Genomic DNA, 6,997 nt, shown 5'->3' with positions numbered 1-6,997 from the left:
TATAATACCATTAAACATATATGTAAATGCCGGAATATGCAATATATTGTATATATATATATATATATATATATAATAAAAGCGGTTTATTATAGTTTAACTTTGCGGTTATGCGGACTTCATAATCAGATTGCTCTTCGAGCTATATGTCCAATTTTCAAAGGATCATAGAATTTAATTTGTACATATCATTCCGAGACGATAATTTTATTTTATAAGTTAATTAATATTTTAATTAATCAAATATTATCTCTTAAATATATATTTTTAATAAATAAATAAATAAATAAATAAATAAATATATATATATATATATATATATATATAATATAATTATTATGAATGCTATAAGAATTGTTAACAAATAAATTTAATAATTTAACAATTTTTATACTTGATTCAACAAGAATTACCAATATCCATAAATTAAGGCCCCAATATATCCGATAGTGCATGTATTTCTGCCTATATAAACATAAAGCAAACAACAATTAGTACCATTGAAATAGTAAAAAATCGTTTAATAATATTATATTATTTGATTTTTTCAATTAATTCTTGAGTAAATACACTACTATTTCTAAAAAAGATTAGTACACAGTTTCGGCGGTAAAGTTTTTCAAGAGGATTATCATAATAATATAATACATTTCCATTTCTATTGTATGTATCACGAAAGACTTGACCAACCGCCTAGACTAATGTACCTTGTAAAGGAGTAGCCTAGTTTTTACTAGGCTATTAACCCTAGTTGACAACCCGAAACGAAAATCGCGGAATTAAGTATTGCACCGGCAATACGTAATTAACTGTGGCATGTTGTCGCAAATCGCAAATCGCAAATGATCGTTTCGTCCAAATGGTATTCTTCATTTTTCAGGCAGGTTTCCTACACGGCGATCACGGAGAGGTTTGGCTTGAGCCAGTGGCCAGGGAGCATGAGCACAGGTATAACTCGCGGGATAAGACGAGGCCACATTTACTGTTCCGCAGGACACGCGAGAGCATTGCCGTTAGGGCGGAGTCAGCACCGGCGCCATCGAGTCAGGAGCAGGATACTGTCGAGGCAGGGAGGTCCAAACCGCGCCGCAAAAGGAAGAAGAAGCACGAGAGGAATTGCGGTACCCGCGGTGAGAATCTCGAGTAGACACGAAACTACGTCGCAGGTTCGAGTCACCTCGGACTTCGAAACGCGACGAAACGCCAAGCATATTCTACCATTCGGCGTCGGTTTCTTTTCGGTGGTTGCCTAGGTTTGTGCTAATTAATATCCATCTGACAGATTTCTCTCGGTATGTTAGGCCAATGTTAGACTACCCGTCGAGGGATCATTTATAATGTTTAATTTAACATGCATTAATGCATTAATGACTAATCCGTGTGTGCCAGACAGATGTTATTGATCTAGATAATGTTCCATTACTAGAAGTAGTGATAGTTCTTTCTTTTTCGAAAGTTTTCTATATTTTTAATAGCTTAATATATTAAAAAAAAAAAAAAAAAAAAAAAAAAAAAAAAAAAAAAAAAAAAAAAATAAAAAAAGGAATAAACATTAGTAAGATAAAATTCTGTTGGTTCAAGTATAGGAACAAAATATTTTATCCTACATTAATGTTTTACTATGGAAAAGGAAATTATACGAACTTTAAAGATATAAAATTTTAGTTAAAAATTAAAAAAAATTAATTTACATAATTGAAGAAACTCTTATTTTATATTAATCATAATTTACTTATTGTAAGTTTAATTCAACTTATTTGAGTAAAATAAAGCACTACAATTATCTTATGCAAATGCTCTCCATTGCAATAAAAATGTTATTCAATAATATACTTGAAGATCCAGTTGTTTTCGTTGTTCCTGCTTAGGATCTTATTAAAAACTGAATATACTTCAAATTATTTAAATGATTACCAAACATTTCTTTCTAAAAAATTTTCCATAAGTTGACTTTACTGTATTTACTTCAATGGAACAATCAAAATATTCATATATCGCTATGTCATTCACAATTCAAAGTTTAATTAAAAAAAAAGATTAAATTTTCTGCTCGACTATTTATTTATTAAACATAAGACCAATCTATGTATTTCATTAGTTTGATTAAAAGCTTTTAATAACATATAGGTTTAAAATAAAAAATTAATAATACAAGATTATTACGTCTGTATATATTGATTATGAAATATGAATACGTATTTTATGTATTTTATATTTTCAGTCAATAAATGCCTATAAACTAAATAATATGCATGTTGCATATTTATTAAGTAAAAATCATCAATAAAAACAATGAAAAATTATTAAATAATTGTTTTAGAATATCGTATTAATTATACTTTATTTAACTGATTTTATCATCGGCATTGCCTTACCTTTGGATACATATTATATTCAGTCTGAATAACAGATTTTCGTAATAATACTTAGGATGATTTTTATTATGTAGGTTATGACACATATTATAAATCTTTAATATTATTATACATATTCAGATTTAATGTTTTTTGTTAGAAATTAATAAATGTAGTAGAATTATTCGAATAATGTTTTATCTCATTTTTAAATATTCTTCTAAACAGTATAATTTATGAAATTAATTTGCAGCTTTACACATGTAAATATTATTTTTAACCAGGGACTGATTTTTATGTAAAATTTTGTATTTAACAATTATATGAAAAAATGATTCTATTCGAGTTAATAACATATCGTATATAGAATCATAATGTATAAATTTTAATATTTATAAAATATATATAATATTTTTTCTATAAATTTTATAAATATTTTTTTATTTTTTAGTCTGAATTATTTTTATTAATTTTCGTCGAATAATTGAATGTGTCTTATAAAATACAATATAATATATATCTACTTTTATTTTAATCTTCTTTTGGCGTCCAATGACATTGATTATCAAAATGTGGTATTCACAAAATTATGTATGACAAATCAATAGAAATTAATTATGTATGTACTAATCAAATGTAAATAAAAATTATAACATGTTTAATGTGGCTTTTAAAATTTACCGAATTAATTTTATTATATAGAATCATCTGATTTTTGTAAGTAAAAATCATTATCTACTTTTTAAATTAATTTATTTTAGTTTCAAATGATTAAAATTTTATTTAAACAACTAAATATATTTTATATTATTTTAATGTCATTCATACATTTCCGAAACTACTCTTCACTATTAATTTCAATTCAAGAATTTTTTTTTTTTTTTAATATTTTCTATCTATATACTTTACTGAATGAACTCTACTATATACTTAATATTTATATTAAAATTATTCAAGCTTAATGTAGGTAATTTTATACGAATTATACCCGAGGATTAGATACCGAATTAAAGGACATATTATTTGAATTATTATTTATTTTATTTCCTACTTGTATTATACTTTTTAAATATATAATATTTACAATATTTATCTATATTTTTCTACAAAATTTGAAAACAGATTATCGATAGAATAGTCAAGATATTTTAATTTCAATCTTTTCTATAAAACATTCATTTACTGAAATTTGCTGATATATATTTGAAAATGTGTAAGCAGATTTTTTAATCTATATTCGATCTGTTTTTGACATTAATGGATAAAATTTTTTATTTAATTTAATTTAAATTTACCTCGCTAAATATTTCATATTTATATCATAATTTTATATAAAAAAAGCAATAAAGCTGATTCTCATAAAATAATATTTTAGTTAATAACATTTAGTTAATATATATCGAAATAATAACAAATAATATTGAAACATATTATAGTGTAATAGATCCGTTTCAATTCTTTTTAGAAACTATTGCATAAATTATGATTTTTTAATAGATGATAGTGACACCATGTTTTCTCAGCGATCAAATTATTCGGATAATATTTAAATATTATTTACTAATCTTTTTTTTTTTAATTATCCAAGTAAATGACCCGAATTTTGGAGCCGAAACTTTTTACTAACTTTGCAATTGGAATATATTTATTTAAAAGGAATCAGCGCACTTTATCTTGTATATAACATATATTTGACAAAATCAACTGATGAAACATTTCTCTATACTTTCTATAAATATTATACATCGTCTGCTAATGTATATTATTATTACTAATGCTGAAATAAATATAAGCAAAGACAATAAGTTATTTCATATGTTAAAATACCAAATCTAGTATATTAATATATTTTTATGTACATATGTATATTTAACTTGATATATCATGTATTTGTGTGCATTCCAATTATATGAATATCAATTTAAAATTAATGTATAATTCATTAAATTAAAGAATTATTTATAATTTATATAAAAACTAAGTACTTTTATAATTTTCATTTTTACTGTGCTGCATATTTTTATGTATAATGTAACTGCAAACATAAGCTACCGCAAAACCATATTATATAAATTCAACTATACATAAATTTAATATGATAAATAATGAAAAATATATAAATAAATGCTACCTTATTAAATTTTTCATTATTCAATTTTAATAATTTTAATTTGTTTAAAATTATTAAAAAATTATGCAATACTAATTTTAAATTTGTACGATAGTAGTACAAAGTTTTATTGATTGTTTAAGATCGAGATGTTAAAAATGTTAATATTATTTTTCATTAATATTGTAATGAGTTTCGGATCAGAGTATTTAATTTATACAAATTTTTCGATTATGTAGTGAAGTTAATGCTTGTAATATCAGAATGAGTTATAAAACTTCTATTTGATTAAAATTTTCTATACGTTATTCACTATTGACAATAAAATATAGTCATATAGGGAAATACTAATGTCATAAATAGAAATAGATATTATTGTGACACGATACAATCTAATAATGCGTTATAAATATACTACCATAATGATTTCCAATGTAATAATTATAATATTCTTTTATCACATACTTAATATCGTATATATACTAAAATAATTATATTTAAATAATATTACAATAAATAAATGTATAATAGTTAATAAATGTACGATGGCTACTTTATATCAATTATTATTACTATTGCTATTGATATTGTTATTGTTGTTTTTGTTGTTGTAATTGTTGTGTCATTATTAAGAGTAGGGCTAATATGTAGATTTATAAAATTTGTTTGTTTACGAAATAGATGTTTAAAAATTAATTATTGTAGTGTAAATAAATATTTATAAGTTATATTTGAAAAATTAATTCGATAAGCTTCTAAGTTATTTTTTATATTTATTACCTGTAAATTACTTTGAAAGCCATACAGACTATTTCAATAATAATTTTTCGCTTAAGTCCAATAATTTTATATGCATAATTTTTTATGCTCGCATGATATGATTCATCATGTTGATGTGTTTAATTATTTTTATATAACTGATGTGATTTGGTAGCTGCAAAACCGAAAGAAAATAAACGTATAATATCACGTGAATGGTATTCGTCGAGTATAAGATTTCTCATTACGGCTATGATATCAGTACGATTCTAAGAGACAAATGTATAATCAATAAAAAACGGGGTCTGATGCATTGATAATAATATATATCTTATGCAATTTTGTTTGTTTGTTTTTTTTTTTAACTTTCAAAATGTTTCTATCACACATATTTATTGAGGATAATAGAATATAGAATTTATTTATTAAATTGTTTATAATCCATAGTAATTAATACTAAATTGTCGTCAAACACTAAAACAAACTTGTCACGATTAATATATTTCCACATTATTTTCTTTAAATTCTTTATATTCAACGATAAAATAAATATTTGTATCAACATAATATGACATTTTAAATATGATATATAATGTAATACAGAAGCGAAAAATTTTTTCATATTATTCTTATACGAAATCAATGATTCTATTATTCAATTAACGTTGACAAGTTATAGTTTTACAGGCTATAAGTATTTGACGAATATAAATGTATTAAAAAATAAAACGAATAAAAATAGGAAAAATATTATCTGAATACTGGTAAATCAATTATTGTACCCGATAAAGTTGATATCATATTAGTGAAAAAAAAAACCGTAATTGATATAATTAAAAGTTAAAATTGTTTGTGTTATTTTATTTTCATTAATTTTTTTTTAATATTAAAATAAGAATTCAGTTGTTTTTCCGAGCTGAAAAATATTTATATTTTTTAAACTTATATATTTTTTAAAAAATGACTAATTAAATAAAAATAAATTAATGGCAGATAATTCGAGTGAATTAAATGTATATTTTTTATAAAACAGCATTGTATATTATATGTATTGTGATCATCTTCAAATTTTGTACTTAGCAAAATTAAAACATAATTTTGTGTTTATTGTAATTTGTACCTATGAATTAAAAGTCGTATAATTATACATTTATAACCTTTATATAAATAAAAATATTTTATTTGAATATTCAAGCGATTCATTTTGAATTTTTCTGATATTTTATCGTAACGCTTGCTTATAAGCCATCACTCTGTTTATCTCTTTATTTTTAATTAAATTCAAATAAGTGGCAAGTAAGTGAATAATTGAAAGTCGATAACAGATAAAAATAATAAATAAAGTAGTAGAATTAACTATATATATTTGACCAAATAAAATTTTCATAATTTATTAAAATAACTGGTTATAATAATAATAATAATTCATTCGTTATAGTTATCTGTTCATAAATATCTATCCTATACAGTTCTTAATCGTTTTCTTATTTCTTTTAGCATAAATTTACCATAAATCAATTATATCTATATAACTGTAAGTATTTTGATAGGAAATAAAGCACGAAATAATTTTTTGGTTTTGTCTTAATTTAAAATATTTATTGCTATTAATTAATAGATTCACTCGTCATCTCTTTAGATGAAATGCATAGGTACGTTTTAGTTAAATTGTTCGTTAACACTTATTTATTCTAATTGAGGAATTCTCCTTTTATTAATTATGAATGGAAAATAAGCAAAAATGGCTTTTTTAACTGCTGCTGGATGGTCGTGT

The 6,997-nt window shown here is 22.8% G+C and overlaps 1 protein-coding gene across 1 annotated transcript in view; it reads left to right on the top strand.

The window, feature by feature from the left end:
• The first annotated feature begins 885 nt into the window (after window positions 1–885).
• Window positions 886–6,997, top strand: part of LOC105364863 (A disintegrin and metalloproteinase with thrombospondin motifs 7-like) — a 25,160-nt gene continuing 19,048 nt past the window's right edge. Inside the window, exon 1 of the mRNA XM_011502892.1 lies at window positions 886–1,130. The gene's annotated coding sequence lies outside the window, so the exon portion shown is untranslated. The remainder of the gene's footprint in view (window positions 1,131–6,997) is intronic.

The sequence above is a fragment of the Ceratosolen solmsi genome, unplaced genomic scaffold (genome assembly GCF_000503995.2).
Source record: "Ceratosolen solmsi marchali unplaced genomic scaffold, CerSol_1.0 scaffold15, whole genome shotgun sequence".
Taxonomy (NCBI): Eukaryota; Metazoa; Arthropoda; class Insecta; order Hymenoptera; family Agaonidae; genus Ceratosolen; species Ceratosolen solmsi.
The sequence above is the reverse complement of the archived record's forward strand: the minus strand, read 5'-3'. Positions and strand labels throughout refer to the sequence as shown.